The 18,555-nt window shown below is 36.4% G+C and overlaps 1 protein-coding gene and 1 long non-coding RNA gene across 3 annotated transcripts in view; one reads left to right on the forward strand and one right to left on the reverse strand.

Annotated features, from left to right (window-relative positions):
- Plcxd3 (phosphatidylinositol specific phospholipase C X domain containing 3) overlaps positions 1–18,555 on the forward strand; it is a 145,794-nt gene that overhangs the window by 112,191 nt on the left and 15,048 nt on the right. The window lies entirely within an intron of this gene.
- The window catches only part of LOC125396559 (uncharacterized), a 78,048-nt gene that overhangs the window by 41,463 nt on the left and 18,030 nt on the right, over positions 1–18,555 (reverse strand). For both annotated transcript variants that reach the window (XR_014997032.2, XR_014997033.2), the window contains exon 3: positions 138–244. This is a non-coding gene — a long non-coding RNA (uncharacterized LOC125396559). The remainder of the gene's footprint in view (positions 1–137; positions 245–18,555) is intronic.

Here is an 18,555-nt window from a genome sequence, read left to right on the forward strand (position 1 = left end):
GAATTTTATTATGCAAAAATTTTATTAACTGAAAGTTCACTGTGTTGTGTAGATTATTACAAACTTCTCTTAAATCTCCTCAGCTGTGATGTGCATTGGCCTTGAATCATGCATTCCTGCGTTCAAAAGTTTTTTACCTGGAGATAAATAAATCCAATTTGGGGAAACACTCTATGGCTTGTGAGGAAATGAAGGACTTTCTTCAAATTAACTCCATCTGTTTAGAACTCTTCCAAATAATTGCCTGAAATGTAAAAAAGAAATTCTTTACTCCAGAGAGAATGATTTGTTCAATATTTTTCTCATTTGAATGTCTCTAAACAAGCATTTTCATCTGTCAAGAATAGTTCACATGCATGTTTGCTTTTGACTTTGATAATCCAGGGTCAATGGGGGCCTTAAAATATTCAGATTTTACTATGAAGAATTTTGGATAGGGAAGAGTTGTTTGCGTAAGACATTGCTATCTTTATTCCAACTTCATAAAGAAAAATGGCCAAGATGTAAGCCAGGGCCGATTCTCTCTTCCTCGTTTCTCGGCAAGAGCATTTGCCCTGTCAGAGGCAGCCACATGTTGCTGAGTGAATTAAGGTTAAGTAAGAAACTGTTCCTGTTCCCATGAATTAGGACTTTTGGGAACATCTCACAGAAAAGCAGATCTTAAATTGAGAATTAAAGCGAGTAGGAAATTTCTAGTTGAACAAAAAGAAGCTTTGAGATAGAAGAAATGTTATCTGCAATTTATAGAATATGTTAAATAGAAAAGAATATTTACCCAGGTCCAAAGTGTTTAATGGATCTTAAACCCAGATTTATGCAGGTGATTTATAGATAAAATAGTTTTAATAAAAATCAGATAATATAATACTTGGCTTGCTGAACCTCTTGAAAGAGGACACAAACCTTTATTTCATAATTTCAGTAACGTATGTAGGGAAAGAGTGCCTCTTGCGATTACCCATAGTATGAGTTGTTTTATTATAAACAAAGCTCATTAAATTCTTGGTTCTAAAAAATATTCTTGGATCTAGTCCTTGTTAATGTGTCAGTTCTCTGTGAACTGTGATAATATACCTGAGAGGATCAATTCATAAGAAAAGCAAAAATTATTATGTCTCACACTACTAGAATCGTGAGTACCTGGACAGTTGGGTCCATTGTTTTTGGGCCAATGTTGAAACAGAGTATCATTGCATAGGCACATGGTAGGGCAAAGCTGCTCACTTAGTGACAGGTAGTACACTTACATGCACATATACACGTACATACACCTGCACACACACTCTAACACACATGCTTTTACATGAACACACACACATACACACAGGTGGTGAGGGGGTCCCCATATGCCCCCAACTGCTTGGTTTTTTGTTTTTTGGGTTTTTTTGAGACAAGGTGGTTTCTCTGTAGCTTTGGTGTCTGTCTTGGAACTAGCTCTTGTAGACCAGACTGGCCTTGAACTCACGGAGCTCTGCCTGCCTCTGCCTCCAGAGCACTGGAATTAAAAGCGTGTGCCACCACCACCTGGCACAAACCTTGTTTTTAATTGTTATATCACGCCCAACCCCTACTAATACTGCCAAGCTGAAGAATCAAGTCTTTAAAACATGGTCCTTGGGGTATCATTCAGATCCACGAAAACCAGCAGGTAACAACAGACTATATTGCCACCTCTGTTAAAGCTACAGTACATGAGAAAGCTCTGATGATCTAGATCTTCAATGATATGATCACTATGTAGAGTGTCATTATTTTTTTTAACTTTCTTCAAACATTTCCTCAAGAAAGAATACATATCATGTTTCTTACATGTTTCAAAGCAGAAAAATAAAGGATAGAAGTTTAATGACATTAATCAATTAATTGACAAACAATACAAGCTACTACTTAACATCTTCAGCTCATTTGTCATTAAAGTACAGTGGATACTGTTACTATCATTTAGTATCTTTTGTTCTTCAGAAGAATACATTAGAAATAGTATGTATTTGTCATTAAAGTACAGTGGATATTGTTATTATCATTTAATATCCCTTGCTCTTCAGAAGAATACATTAGAAATACTATGTATTCGGTGGACAAAGAAGCAATCTAAAAACCCAGGACAAGGAAGTTGTCTTAGAAGGGTCTTAGAAGCTGCAAAGAAACAAAGTCATGCTCCTTAAAATAATTTTATTATGAAATATAAAAGTCAAAGATCACAAGTCAAAACTTAGAACTGGATTAAAATTGAGGACCTTGGCATCTGAGACCCATGGTTCCTTTCACTGTGTGACTCCTCTTGCCACTAATTCTGAACTCCATTTCTTCTGGCAAGGGTCTGCAATAGGGCATAGCTGTGCCTTCTAAATCCATTGAAACGGCCTATGTGCTTGGGCTCTTCAAACTCCGGGAAAAGAATCTTTTATAAAAGAAAACAGGAGCCTAACGCTTGACATTCACAGTAGTGGGACTGAGTAATGATTGTCAGCTGCACAGGATCTAGAAGCACACACCTCTAGGTATGCCTGGGAGGGATCTCCTTACTAGGCTAATTGAGGTGAGAAAGCCATCCTACGTATGGGTGGTACCAATTCATGGGCTAGAGTCCTAGACTGAACCAAAAGGAAGAATTAGCCAAGTACTGAGTTCATCACACTCTTGTCTGGACACAATGTGACAAGCAGCCTTCTGTTCCTCTGTTCCTCTCCCCATCCTGCCAGGATGGACTGTACCCCCACCTGGAACTGTAAGCCGAAGCTGAACCTTCTTCCTTTAAGCAGGTTTCGTCAGGTATTTTGTTCCTGGAATGAGAAAATAAACACTGCAATGGAATGGGCCCTGTGACGCTAACGAAATCGCATTGCTACAGGATGCCAGCGTGTGGGGAGCAGAAATCAGGAAAGCTGTCTGCACCCGTGAAATAATGCGTTACAGCATCCTAGAGTGCCTGTTACCCTTTAGCCTGACCTTACCTATGTGTGTATGTATTTACTGAAATTATATATGCATATATATGTACTCCGCACACACAAACCACTACTCTTCTTGAGGACTCAAGTTTGATCCTCAGCACCCATGTCAAGAGGCTCAGAGTTGCCTGAAACTGCATTTCCAGGGAGGGGTATCTGACACCTCTGGCCTCAGCAGACACCTGCCTTCAGATACACATAACCATACACATAATTAAAACAAAATCAATTGTATAAATGTACACACATACACATAATTAAATTTTAAAAAAGACAACTAAGGGTACAAACCCACACAAGTTTCTTCCAAAGCTGGCCTGTATTCTGTTCTTTCCTTTTTCTCATTGACCTTCACTAAATGGTCAAATTTCTCAAATTTCTTAGAGGCCTGAGACCAGCTTCCCACATGCTCCATTCCATTGGTGAGAACTTCTATTGAGATTTTTGTTTAGCTTATTGAGTCTTTCACTTCCAGCAGCCTTTGAGTTTGGACTTTCTTTTTCAACTCAGTGTCTTTATTGAATTCTCTTTTCCTCTCTTGAATTGTATTAGACTCTTTTCTTTTGTACTCTTGAAGTACAACATATCTTCTCTGAATTGTTTGAACACCACTATAACCGTTATTCCGAATTATTTCTTTGGGAGCTCTTCCTAGGTGTTCTCATTGCCATCCATTACTAGGAGATTAGTAATGTTTGGATTAGGCATGTTGTCCTGGTTGTCTATGATGTTCTGTTTCTTTGCTGAGATTTGTGCATATGTTGTTTCTTGACTGAGATTTTCTTTCTTTTTCTTTTTTAAATGAAGTCACCGTTCTTTTGGGTGAAGGTGTTTCCAATGTTCAGGAGAGGATTAAGTTGTTGTAGAGTTGAATTGCCTTTTTTTCTGTGCGACTTGTATTCAAGGCTGCAGGTTTTATCGTGACCCTCTGATGAACCACCACTATCAGCAGTAGCATGCTCCATCCAAGACTCAGCACATCCCTGGCTTTCCCCTACCTCTATTACAGTTGGTGTGGTTTTCCATGTCCCAAACCCCTACTGTTTAGCTCTAATCCAATACTTGCTTTCACAGCCTTCCTATGTCTGGACACCCTACCCTGGGTTACCTCCAGCATCCCCAACCCTGGGGGTTTTCTGCTTCTGCCATGTATTGTGGAAACCATATGCCCGGGCACCTTACTCTAGCACTGACATCTTCCTTGAGTTCACAGCTTCATCTGAGTGCTGTAGAACTCCTGGCTTCCAAACGCCTTAACCTGTATCAGTTCTGGCTGGTTCTGCAACTTCTACTTGGTCTTCTGCCATGTGTTGTGAAATCTATGCTGTTCCACCTTACCCCAAGACATCCCCAGACCCTTCCCTGTGTCTGCAACTCCCATCACACATCATGTGATTACTCATACTTGAATATCTTCCACTAATTTTTTCTTAGGAAAAAAATTAAATAAATATAATGGTTATAAAAATGTTTATTCTAAAATCTTTGTTCTAATTTGATATTTTCTGATAGTTGTGAATCATACCATAAGCCCATTTAATGTTTTTCCAAATCCTTGATGTAAACAATTTTTCAAAATATAGTTTACTGAATTTTGTCCACTGTAAAAAGAAATTTTCTTTTTAACAGAGCTTTTCACTGGTGATAAAGACATTGTGTTGTCAAAACTAGACAAGAAAACATACTATATTATCAGTCCCAAATTATACAAATAATCCAAACAAATAGCAACAAAGCTCTTGAAAGAAATTCACAAAGTGGAAGATTTGGTAGCATGTTTATAATAGTGAAAGATATGCAGAGCAGTTCTCTAGGAAGGAAAATATTCTGCTTTATGGAGCTCTCTGGGCCTTTGTTCTCACTACCTGTTCCAGCATGGATAATACCTCCAGGAAAATGTTCTCAACCCTATTTATGAGTATAAATAGCCTGAGTTTTCTAATTCATGTTATATGACTATATGCCACTCCATTTTATCCTCTGAAATGAGGTCTTACAATATTTTTTTGAATTGCCTAATTCCTCTATACCTTGACAGGTTTTCCTTTAGCTTGGTATTTCCATATTTTCGCTGAAAGACGTGACTTCTTCTCATTGCTTTCAAGGAAAACTCTCTTACTTGTCATTCAAGGGTCAATTACACATGTCTCTATGCCTTTTTTACTCCGTTTACATGCATTCCGAACTGTCAATCATCTGCTCGGCACTACATTGTATCTGTTTGAAATGGTGATACAATTTTTGGAAAATACATGTTGTTATAGCAGAAAACTCTTTTGCTGACATAGTTGCAGAAAGCATGCTATCTTGCAAATTAATTAGAGGACCACACACCTGAAAAAAGCTGCAAGGATACACTTTGAATACTTACCCAAGTAAGGGAAAGTGTAAGCCCACAAGAAATCTTTCTGAATGAGTCTAACAGAAGGTTTATTCATAACGGCCAGTGCATAAAAGCAAATGAATCAAAAAAGTATCATTCTGGGCTTTATAGGTAAACTATTAAAAAGCATAATGGAAATTTACTTAAGGACAAAAGTTAATGTGCTACACACAGGCTCAAAGAAATTTTAAAAACACATTGATAAGTGAAACAAGTCATGCTAAAGGGGTTCATAGTATATATTTCTAGTTGCGTAGCATTCAAATTTGTTATTTACTGTTCTTGTGTATGTGTGTGCAGCAAAAATTATATACATAAGTGCTTGCCTGAGTGTGTGCTTTTCATGTGTGATAGCACATGTGTGTGGTAAACATGCACATACGTGTGTATGTGTATAGAAGTTGACAATGGGAGATGTCCTGATCACTCTCCACCTTGCTTATTTAGGCAGGGTCTCCCAATTGAACCCAGAGCTCACTGATAGAGTTAGTTCAACCTCCTAGCTTGATCATGAGATATGAATTTACTCATGTCTTCATCTTCCTAAGTGCTGGCATTAAATGTATGCCACCACAGCCACCCAGAATTTAGATCCAAACCCCAATTTCATGCTATATGGTTAACACCTTAACCACTAAGCCATCTCCTCAGTATGTGGTATTAAAAAATAATTATCAACTGTAGACAGTCAATTAGTCATACTAGGCACAGAACAATTAGAATATACTTAATGCCACTGAGATCTTCACTTAAAAATAATTGATATGATAAATGTTGTATTATGTGTATGCTACTGCATGACACACATATATAAACTTTAGAGACAGTAGAAGACTGGTGATTGGCAGTGATTTAAGGAATGAGAAATGAACAGGTGAAGCACAAGGCATTATGAGAACAGCAAAATGATGCTAAAGTAAAAGAAGATTCAAGGCACTATAAGTTTGACAAAACCCATAGAACTAACTGTTCAGCACAGAATAGAATCTGATGTAAACTGTGGACTTATTAATGGTAATAAATAATGATGTACTTATCATTGTATGAAATGTAGCATACTAAGGCAAGATGGTAGAAAAACCAGTAAAGAAGTATATGGGCATTCTCTGTACTATATTACTTTTCTTAACACTTAAAATTACCTTAAAATAGCTTACTAAATATTCATTTATTTATAGTGAATAAAATAAATACAAAGAAAAAATAAATATGGGCATTACTAGGATTTTAGTAAAGATCTTTAGAAGTTTGTAACTTTACTAATTTGAAAACATTCTGTGCGTGTGTATATATGAAAGTGAGTATATTTGCATAGCATTGTGGGAACTCATTTGGCCAAATGCATAGTGATGCCAATGGCTTGAGCCTAATAAGTGATTGTACTCAGAATGCAACTGTGACGGCATGAATGACCTGCAGGACTACCTATCAGTTATTTCACTATTGCATTGGAGTAGCTAACAGTAGGCAAAGTGGCCCCCATGTGGTGCAGTCAAGAAAGCCTCTGGGCAGGACCGTAACTCTACTGCTGGTTGAAAACCACTCAGGGGGAAGTATCTAATCCTACCCCATGATCTGTTTCCACATAAAAGTCTGGCGAGACGCTCTCTAAACAGCTTCACTTTCAAGTTTCACTATCATATCAATAAACAGATCTAGTCAACGATGCAAATTAGAGACTCTCAAAGAAAGCATCCATGTGCATAAATCATCTCATTTTGAGAAACGCCTAATGTTGACTTGCCTCTGCACTCCAGATAGAGAAAGGAAATAGCCCAAATCAGTAGCCTGTTTCTACCCACTGTGTTAAAAATCACCCTGATACAAGGGCTCACCAAGCTATTTAGCCCGCTTCTGTGCCGACCACTGTGGTTTGTAATGACTGAATATTGTGTGAGCACTGCACACAGATAGAGGCACCAAATTGTGAGCAACGCAAGGGTAGAGCACAGCCTATTTTGATGCACCCTTAACAACCTAGAGTCAGTGCCCAGAGCAGGTGGGCATTGTGCACTAGTACAGATATGGTAATTATCTGAAGTAAAAGAAAATGAAGATTTTTTTTAAAGCACGGCTTACTCTGTATATGTTAGGAGATTTTTTTATAAAAATTTGAATATTTGAATAGAGAAATTTCCAGAAGGAATTTATAAATTTTATCTATTTAGCCATCGTTGTTAAATTTCTTGTACAGAAATGAAATACTTGTTGTCAGTGGATGAGAGTTACGGGCATCAGTTGTTTTTTCTTGTTCCATATCTAAAATATTTTCTAGACACAGTGGTGCATTAAAATTATAAATATAAGTTAACTATTATTCTACATATAAAAATCTGTTTCCTTAAGTGACATATGGAAATGAATTTTTATTCTGCAATCTAGCATTTTTTTAATTGATGACTTGGTCATTTGGAGTTTAAATTTCCATTTTGTTATAGAAAAAGTGACAGAAATCTGTGCATGTCTTCCTTTTATTTGAATAAGAGTTGACAAAATCAGGAGCTTTAATTACTGAGCATGTTTTTTTCTTCTAGGAATACATTTTATTTCTTCTGGTTGACTTGGCACTTAGTATTTTAATCAACTATGCCAATACAATATTGGGCTGGCTATCATTTTCCATTCTGTGTCTGTCTATAGAGACAATTGGGAATGCTTAATGCTTACTCTTTATAGATAATTTATCATCTATCTAGAAGTCCATCTGAACTCATTCCTTTAAAACATGTCCATTAATTCTGAAGATCAGTTTAGGGAGATTATTTCTTAAGTTTAAGATAATGCTTTATGCCAAATGGAGAATCATTGACTGCATTTAAAACCTAGAGCAAATACAAGAAGGCAAACTATATTACTTATTACTACCATGGCAATATAGCGTTTTCTGCTTATCTAAAAGTGAAGTAGATGCCTGAGATTGAAAAAAAAATCTTTTCAGACAAACAGATTGTTGATTTCAGCTTAAGTAAATCACACAATTCATAAAAACATTTGCCCTGCGTATAGCAAATATAGTGATTGAGCTTAAGGGAGAAATGTTTTAATATGGCTGTGTCTTGACATCAAAACAGAACAACATTTTCATTAGGATCAGAAAAATGTCAGCATTCGCTGTCAGCTGACACTGTGTTTTATTTTCTGCAGGTTAAAGCATATTGAATTTTCATTGCAACTAAAAATGTTCTTAGTCTAGACACTATGCGACAGTTTTAAATTATTTCAATCCAAAGCTTGGGATGTGAATTCAAACTGAGTTTAGTAATTTTGTGGTGGTACATCATGAAACCTCCTGTTGGGACTATAAACCTTCATTTAGGTTTAGAATTGAGTTGGCCATTTATTTTACCCCCAAAGAGAGACACTTACTTTGTATATAAACAACTGATTTTCCTTGGGCCATCATTTTCAAAATATTTGTCAGGTACATGGAGCTATTTGGATTGTACTTGGATTGATTTTTTTTCATGTTTATGTAACACACATTTTTGAAGCAAAACAACTAGATTTCAAATAATCATAAAATCTTCAAGCTGTCTGAAAAAGGACAGTGGACTCATTAAAAGGAAGAGTCATGATTTTAATATTTCTAGTCCAACTTTTGGTTATCATTGCGACAAACAGAATGTTCTTCACGTCAATGTATATTTAGCAGCCTAGAAAATGGGCAAGATCCTAAAACGAGCAAGAATGAAGGTAGCTGGAGTAAGCTTTGAGAATATGGTAGTTTATGTGACATTGCAACAACTTTGACAGTATAGGCATGGTGAGGTGGTTATCACTACCATGTTCTTCTAATAAACAGAAAATGTGGTCACTCCATGCTTGTATTCAGGTAAGTACTGAAATTTGAAGTTGTTGGTTTTCCAGTTTTGAGAACATATTCCAGAACACTCATTTATCACCTTTGCTTTTGTCTAAACATTATCCTTCATAAACTCTTTTAAAACTTAAAATAAAAGGAAATAATATTGGTTAACATTCTTATATAAGTAAAAATTTTCACTTTATCAAAACAAATACGTACATTAAAAATTCATACATGTTTGGGGTTTGGAATGAATCATCTTCTTGACCTGCCTTTATATTTATGCTACATTTGGAGGTTTTGTTTCTATTTGGAGTTTTCTTTCTCTAAGAGCTTTATTGATTGAACATAGTGAAATAATAAACCAAGATAAATAATGAGATCTTGAAGCTTGCAATAGAGTATCCATATTAAATTTGCAAAGCATTCTAGACATCTCATTTTAGTGTGAAAGATATTTGGTAATGCAAATTACATACTAAAGAGGACATAGTTAGAAACATTCATCTTTCCGATCAACCTACATTTTAGTTCCAACAGCTTTGGGGCCCAAATTTTCTGTACTATTTTTAAGAAGCTTAATGAATAGAATTAATTTAAAAAAGTAGTTTCTTTTCAGATACTGTAACCAACACTGTTTTCCTGAGAAGCATCCAGTCTTTCGAATTTAAACTAGAAATGTTGGTATTTCATTCCATTTTCTCTTCTAGGCTCAAACTTTAGCACCTAGAGCAGTCTCTACTATCTAACATAGCCCATTTCTCCCATGTGGATTGAACGGAAACTGGCATTGGTAGCTAAAAGAATTCTAAAGTATGCTAATCTACCTGAGCTGTTATGACTGTAGCTCAGATGGTGAAAGGATATGTGGAACAATGCATGCTGTCAATGTACTCCTTCTGGAAGGAAATCCTTATCTAGCTCCCCCAGAGTTGTGCTTGAAGAGACAGATAAAAAGACAAGTGTTCACTAGACTTATTTCAGTAACTGAAATGGTGTGTTGTGGATGGTAGAAACTCCATGTTGAGGAGCATTTGCGAACTCGTATCTTGAACAAAAGCGGATGGTGGAGCCAGATTTAGTGCTACAGCCCATACCTATAATCTAAGCACTGGGTACCTGGGCAAAAGTACAGGAGGAATTCTAAAACACGGTTTGCCTGTCTGTCTACAATGTCAAGTTCTAGGCCATCAAGGACTACATAGTGAGATGCTGTGTCCACAAACATAACAGCAACAGAGAGAGAGAGAGAGAGAGAGAGAGAGAGACAGAAAGAGAGAGAGAGAGAGAGAGAGAGAGAGAGAGAGAGAGCACAAGACTATGTGTAACAATAGCTTTGCTACCCAATATTTATTTGGCACCTTAGCACATACTGAACAAGTTTACAGCCTAAAGGTGAAATATAAACTAGATATCTCTATCTCCATTTAGATTTCTAACATGAGGGAGAATCTCCCAAATATAAAAAGAATAATGAAAAGATTCCACCTATAACCTTGACTATTTTCTCCACCATCTTTCATGGCCTCTTAATGCATAGTCAGACAGATTGAGATCAATAACAAAATTCAATTACAATCCAACCCCTATTGCAGTCCAACCTATTTATAAGTGAAAGAGACAGTTTCCAGGCAGTAGTAGTTCCAGATTGCTGAATCTCAAGTCATGGAATTAGTTGTGTCAAATTTGTAGACGCTTTACAATTTTCAAGAGAGTAAACCAACACAATTAAGTCCTTGCTTTCCCCTAACACTAGGCTAGAGTGCAGAATTTCCACTCTGCATGTTGCAGCTGAACTGCCATCCCAGTTTAAGTAGACTCAGTCTTGATTTCACACCTGTCTTTGCCTAGTCAAGAACAACCATGTGCCGTTCCAGATATTGATGTTTCTGTAATACTTGAGTAGCCTGAGGTGAACAGCAAGTTTGAAGTCAAGTATTCAGAATTCTTAAATCAATTTTGTATATCCTACTGATCGTGGTTTTGGTTTTTACCTAATTTAGCCAGATCCAAAGGCAGTAATGTGACTAAGAAAAGTAAATCAGCATTATGAAACATCATTTATCATCTGCAACAGTAAGAACCCGCTAGAGATTTTGCCAGCAACATATTTTATATTTATTTAGAGCACTTTATTTTTGCATAGAATTAATAAAGATTTCTTTTCTTCTTTCATTATTATTTGAAAACCTTTTATCGCCTAAAATGGAAAGGAATGCCAGGAATAAGAACAGTTATAAAACACATTCTAAAATTAGTAGCTAAGAAAGCCACATACTTGATAATGTTTTCAAGTAATTTCTACTTAATGGTGTCCAGTGGGATAGGGATGCCTAATAAAATTAGCAACACAGTTATTTAGGTTTCTATCACGCCAGTGTCAACTTTCAGTTTGAAAGTTTTTATTAATTCCTTCCCTTGAAAATAGCGGAATCTCTCTAAAGCAGCTTCTTGTCAAAGAAATCTAATGCCTTGGAAGAAGAGCCCCCATGGTCTGACCTTTCCCAAGGGCAGGGCTGACCAGGTGATGAGCAGCTGATCCTGAGAAGCCGACAAAGGCCGTGGATGTCACCAGTACTTCTGTCTAACCCACCTCCATTGCTAAGTGCTTTTCAAGTCTGCACACTGGCTCTTGAAAAAAAAACTGTTTAGTCTAAACTGGAGTTTTAAGCATTGTTCTTTTAGTCTGAAACAAAATGGGAAATAAGGTTATTTTATAATTTATTTTAATTAATAAAACCAGTATATGTTGATTGTTTGTTTCTAAGGTAGTTTTGTTATTTCATCAGAAGTTATTTAACTGGATCATTTTATGATACTGTGTTACCTGATCTTAGAATGCTAAGTAAACTCATGTTTAAAATTTAGGTGCTCTAAGATGAATAATACTGAACGCCATTCTCCTTATTCCTTCAGTGAGAAAGCTCCTGGTTATCTCAGAGTGATATTGCTGAAAGCAGGACCATGAAAATAGAACCTAAGATAAAAAAATAAATGCAGTTGATGCAACTCGAGTTATGACTCTCGGAACTTTGGAAGTTAAGGTTCCCAAACCAATACAGTACATCCATAATGTATACACCCAATATACAAACACGCAACCAGAAATACTTTTCTGCATCTTTAAAATAAAAGTTGAAAACGAGCAGAAAAAAAAAACCTAAAAATTGTGTTGCTCATCTTGTTAGGAATGTGTGCCCCATTCGAGCCTGGAATTTCTATGGGCTTCTCATGACAGTCCTCTGGTTCAATCCTAGCCGTGTCTTTTCTCTTCTGTCCACGATCAGTCCAACAATTCCTAAAGACTTTTCCATGAAAATATTCTATGAAATTATCAAGGATTCAGTAGGGTTTGTTTTGCAAGGTGATTTATTTTGCCCTGTAGGGTCATTTATAGCATTACGCATCAGTTTGGGAAAAAGATCTAATTTAGGAAGTAGAATTAAGTTGTATTAATTAATCAAAAGTTCTTTTAGTACCACAATGTCAAACACAATGTACGACACACTAGACATTGCTCCAGTGCTTCCATTTCATAGCATAATCTATGCTCAAAGAATTGGAATCATTAGCTTCTTAATTCACGGCTTCTTTAATACTGAAGTGATCAGCAGCACAAGGAAAGACAGCATTATGAGCTTTAAACCGCCTTGTAAACCCTCTCTCTGTATTTGATAAGTATAGACACAACCAAGCAACTGCATAGTTCTATAACCAAATATTCAAATAAATATGATTCCATTTTTGAAGAAAAATGATAATTACCCAGTTTCTCTTTATTCCCTGGCCTCATAACTTCAAAGCAGCCAGGAAATGCTTACCTGTGCAGCTGTCAACCTCTGACAAACCATCACTACCTATAGCTGAAGCAGCTGCCAAGCCATGGGTTACAAAACTTTGCATTCCCCATCGCTTGGTGTCCTCTAGTTTTAAACCACTGATAGCCTTAGGCTCCCACTGATGGCTTTTCTTACAGCTCTACTTGGATGAGCTAGAAGGAGAGAGAAGTCATAAGGTAGAAGGCTTGCGTTGACCCTCCTAAGAGTGGAGCTGCTTCCTCTCTATGCTTCCCTCTCTTTACAGCCAAGACCAGCCTTAGGTGCTCATGAGAACTTAGACTGTCAGGAGACAAATAGCAATGGTATGAAAGCAAAATGTTAAGAGTTAAATGAAGAAAATCATGAGTTTTAATCATTATTCATAGGACATTGAGTCATGGAATACAATTGAAAAGTAAGAAACTCAGATAATCTTTACACAATATGTACAATAGGAATCTGTTCAAGTGTAACTTTAATGTTAAAAGAGAAAGTGCCACAAACCATGTGTCAAAAGAGTTCTGAGTAGATAAACAGTAAGACTAACTTATACTGAACTGACTTTCTGCCTCAGATATATAATAGAAGTTAAATTTCCCACTGTGAATAATAAGAGGACCAGAATGATGATGGAGACACCATTCTATTTTCTCCATTTCTGAGAGACAACTGCATCAATTTAAATACCATTTTAAGAAACTATAGATAAAGTCAAACAATCAGAAGGATGGACAGAGTGCATTCTCAGATTTACTTATGGAAAGGAAATACGTATGGAAAGGAAAGGTGTTTTAGGATAGAACGAGGAGGCTATATTTGGTAAGAAAGGGAGAATACTCATCACTTTCGACATTTAAAAGGATACTCTGTTGAAAAGAATAGACTTTTTTTGGAAACCCAAGTTGAATTATTTAATTGTCAAAAAGAACCTTCCAAAAGTAGGAGTGATCCAAAGGTAGGAAGGTCAGATTCAATAGGCTCTGTGAACCCAAAAGATCCTGAAACATAGGGGGATATCAAGGCCTTGAAAATAATGATAACCAGAAACACAGAAATATAGTATTGTGTAGGTGCTCAATACTGGCTTCTGAGTTTGTGTGTGTATGTGCATACATGTGAACAAACATGCTAGCGATGTGTTAGAAGCAGAAGTGGGAGGAATGTTCTTGGATCATATAAATCTGACGAACACCACATTAAGACGCGGAAATGAGTTCTCAGAATATCTCAATACCCTTAATATAATAATAGGCTTCACACACTGTTGTGTATGTTGCAAATATTAAAGGCACTTCAACATTTTCTAAACTAATGAAAATTCGACCATAAAACTTTTTGTCTTGGGAATATCTTCTCATTTCTCATGAGGCATTTCCCCCAGGAGTAAGCTTAGGAAAGAGTTTGATAAAGATTCTAGTCTCTGATTATAACTGTATCAAGGCAGTTTTAAGCCTGATGCAGTTGATCATGTTGCTGAGTGTGGTAATGAGGTAGTAAGTAGGAAGAAGGGACAGGTGTTACCCAAGAAGACAGAAATATGGCACCTCTATGTTTTGACATACTTGTCACATGTTATTTAGTCCTTAAGAATATCTGTGTTGAAGAAAATGAAAAGTAGGTGAATTTTTTATTGATTTTTACTGAGATATACTTTTTTCTCTGCTCCCCTCCCTGACTCTCCCTTCTCCTCTTCAACCCTCCCCCAAGGTCCCCATTCTCCCAATTTACTCAGGAGATCTTGTCTTTTTCTACTTCCCGTGTAGATTAGATCATGTAAGTCTCTCTTAGTGTCCTCATTGTTGTTTAAGTTCTCTGGGATTGTGGTTTGTAGGCTGGTTTTTTTTGCTTTATGTATAAAAACCACCTATGAGTGAGTACATGTGATAATTCCCTTTTTGTGTCTGGGTTACCTCACTCAAAATAATGCTTTCTAACTCCATCCATTTTCCTGCAAAATTCAAGTTGTCCGTATTTTTTCCTACTTTGTAGTAAGTACTCCATTGTGTAAAATTACCACACTTTCCTAATCCATTCTTCGGTCGAGGGACATTTAGGTTGTTTCCAGGTTCTGGCTATGACAAACAAAGCTGCTATGAACATAGTTGAGCACATGTTCTTGTGGAACGATTGAGAACCTTTGAATATATACCCAAAAGTGGTATTACTGAGTCTTGAGGAAGGTTGTTTCCTAATGTTCTGAGAAACTGTCACACTGACATCCAAAGGGTCATCCAAAGGGAATGCAAATCCAGTTTGCATTCCCACCAGCAATGCAGAAGTGTTCCCTTTTCCCCCACAACTTCTCCAGCATAAGTTGTCATCAGTGTTTTTGATCTTGGCCATTCTTACAGGTGTAAGATGGAAGCTCAGAATTGTTTTGATTTGCAGAAAAATAGGTGAATTTAAGCAGTGTCTGGTAGAATACTTTCTTAAGATAAAAAAAATAAATAACATAATAGAATGTAGTCTTCTAACTTAGACTGGGTTAAAATTTTGTCTCCGTGACTACATTCTAAGGGCAATTTTCTAAGAATGCTGCCAAGAGGAGATTATAAATAAACACCTAGTGGATATTATTTTCTTGCAGAGAAGATGACATCATTTTATTCTTTGCACCTGCAGGTGTCACTTATTAGAAGAGAAAGGCTAAAGAAATCACCCTTGAGAATCTTCCATGACTTCATTGGCCCACAGATACACTAGCTCATTAGCACCTGGGTTATTGTAATCAAATTAAAATTGGTTTGTGTTCATTCCTGCATGCTGACATTTTCTCCAAGGAATGTGACATTTTAGAAATTTGATATTTTTGTTTTTTTATTTTTGAGATAATATAATTACATCATTTTTCCCCTTCCTTTTCCTCCTTCCCAACCCTCCCACAAACCCCTCCTTGTTCTCTTTCAAATTCATGGTCTCATTTTCCATTTTTTTTGTTGCTGCATGAATATATATGTATATGCATGTAAATCCTTATATAGTACCAGTTCAGATTATAGAATGTCACATAAATGTGTTTTCAGGGCTGTTTATTTGGTACTGAATAACCAATTGACGCACTCTTCTTACAGCATCCAAATAATAAACTTGTAGGTTGATTTCTATAACATAATCTAAGATTCTTGGACTTTGGAACTAAAGATTTATTCCAAAATCAGTTGAGATCAAGTCTTAAGGGAGATTGATCAAAATAGAATTTTGAGAAAGAATTTTAACTGTGATCTCATTAGAATAAAGTCCTCAGGCAGCTTCCTGGAGCTGGGATAGATGGTCTCTGTAGGCAGAGACTGCTTGTTTGTTTCCCGGCCACTCATATCCAGCTAATCACAAAAAGAATATATTAATTACAACACTACTGGGTCTATTAGCTCAGACTTCTTATTAACTTAATCTTAAATTAATCCATTTCTATTAATCTATGTATCACCACAAGGTTGTGATCTACTGGTAAGGTCTAGCATCTTTCTCCTTCACTAGCTACACGGCATCTCTTTGACTCTGCCTTCTCTCTCTCTCTCTTTCTCTCTCTCTCTCTCTCTCTCGCTCTCTCTCTCTCTTTCTCTCTCTCTCTTTCTTTTCTGATTTCCCACCTGGCTTTACTCTGCTAAGCCATTGGTCCAAAGAACATTATTCATCAACCAATAAAAGCAGCACAAATACAGAAGGGCATCCCATATCATCTCCCCTTTTCTGTCTAAATAAGAAAGAAGATTTTAACATAATAAAATTATATATAACAAAACAGGTATCAACCAAGAATTACAGTTACAATATTTCTTTCTAAGTCTAAAGTTTCATATCTAATTTATCTTTTATTATAACTAAGGAAAATTATAACTATCTGCCTTCAACTCCATCAAAGTCCCCAGAAGGATATAATATTATCTAAGTGTCTTGTAAACAACTTCCAAAGTTCTAGAATTGACAGAGACATCTTGCTGCCTGGATCAAAGTTCTTCTGTAATATTGGGGCATCCATCTTCAGCCTGCAGACCCATAATATCTGGCAGGCTTTTAAGTGAAGCAGAAAATTGGAAGATCTGTTCTGCCTTGTACTGACAAAGTTCATCAGTTGCTTTTTTCTGTGTCCTGCAAAATGTCTGTCAGTTCTTTCATGAACAGGAACTCTGAAAGATTATCTTACCTTCCTTTGTCACATTCAGCAATCATTTTTCTGTGGGTCCTACATGTCCAGTTCATACAACATACCATAAAGCAGTCCAGGCAAAAGCAGTTTCTTGCCCAAATGGCTAGAGTTGTCACATTGAAGACAAGTTCCATAATGAGTTTCTTCAATGACCATCAACCTCTCTGAAGTAATTGGTGCTTCAAGAAGTCGACATGTCTCACTGTCATTAAAAGTCTAAGTTCTTAAAGCATTTTTAAAGCCATATTCAGTAGAACTTTGAAAGATTTGAAAAGTGTCTATCCATTTGAAATATATCTCTGCACATTTAGAAAATCTAACTAACATGACTACAAGTTTGACTATTATATATGACTATTAATCTGTAATTTTTAGTTATACATTACATTTTTAAATAAGCTTTACAAACACAATACCGTAAACAAGAACAGAAATACATATACACAGTATAAAAAAATCAACCTTAAATTTTTATGAATAGACCAAGATCCACACCAATGTAAAATATTCATTTCCATATCATATCCCCCTCTAAAAGAAAACAAAGATTTATAAAAATTTGCTTTGGGAATTTTGGCATTGTTTTCTCCAAATTGCTTCCTGGTGTTTATTGGGTGAAGTATTTTTAGGGTTCATGGAGACTTTTCAGGGGCTCTTGTTACATCAAACCACATTAGCCTGGAAAGAATCCACAGGTCCTCATCTTCTGTGAAAGCAAAAGTAGAACCTCTTTTCCAAAGCAACATATTTTTAGACCCAAATTTTGAAGTCAACATACCTTTATGTTAATTTAGCTTAGCATCCCCCAGAATCAAATGTCTCGCTGTAGTCAAAAAAACTCAAAGAAAACACAATAAGACACATAATCCAGACTCTCTGTGAATTTTCCATCTTTATGTGCCTTTTTTTTATCTCACTCTATTACTTTTTAATATTTATTTTATTATCTTTACTCCTTTAATCTATGGCTGTTTGTACTCTTTCTATACTCTTTTTCCTCTCTCTCCAAGCCTATATGCACTTTTAAAACACACTATTACCTGTTCAGAGGTTCATTTTTGTCTGAATCTGTTTTTATTGCATATCTGTAACAATTTTCTGACAAGGAACACCTTTTCTTTTTTTTAAATTCTAAGTGGGTGTGGTTAGAACCAACTCCATGACCCTGTCTGTTTGGTCTGCCCTGTCCAACATGGCTGAGGTATGTTTCCTGCCTCTGTGAGCCATGCTTACCACCCCAGTTCCAGGGACGCAGTTGGTCTGTGTCACCATTAGACAGCTTGTAGCACTCTGCTCATAAACCCTACCTAAGTGCTCCATAACCAGATCTCCCAAAGGAGCCAGAGCCTTTCATGGAACCAGTACTAACCAGGAAGCTGCCTCTTAAAGAAGTCGTGCCTCTGCTTTTGCTTGTGGAAAATAGTCTCTCTGAACAACAACAAAAAAATGCA

The sequence above is a fragment of the Myodes glareolus genome, chromosome 15, assembly GCF_982192425.1.
Source record: "Myodes glareolus chromosome 15, mMyoGla1.1, whole genome shotgun sequence".
In the NCBI taxonomy this organism is placed as follows: domain Eukaryota; kingdom Metazoa; phylum Chordata; class Mammalia; order Rodentia; family Cricetidae; genus Myodes; species Myodes glareolus.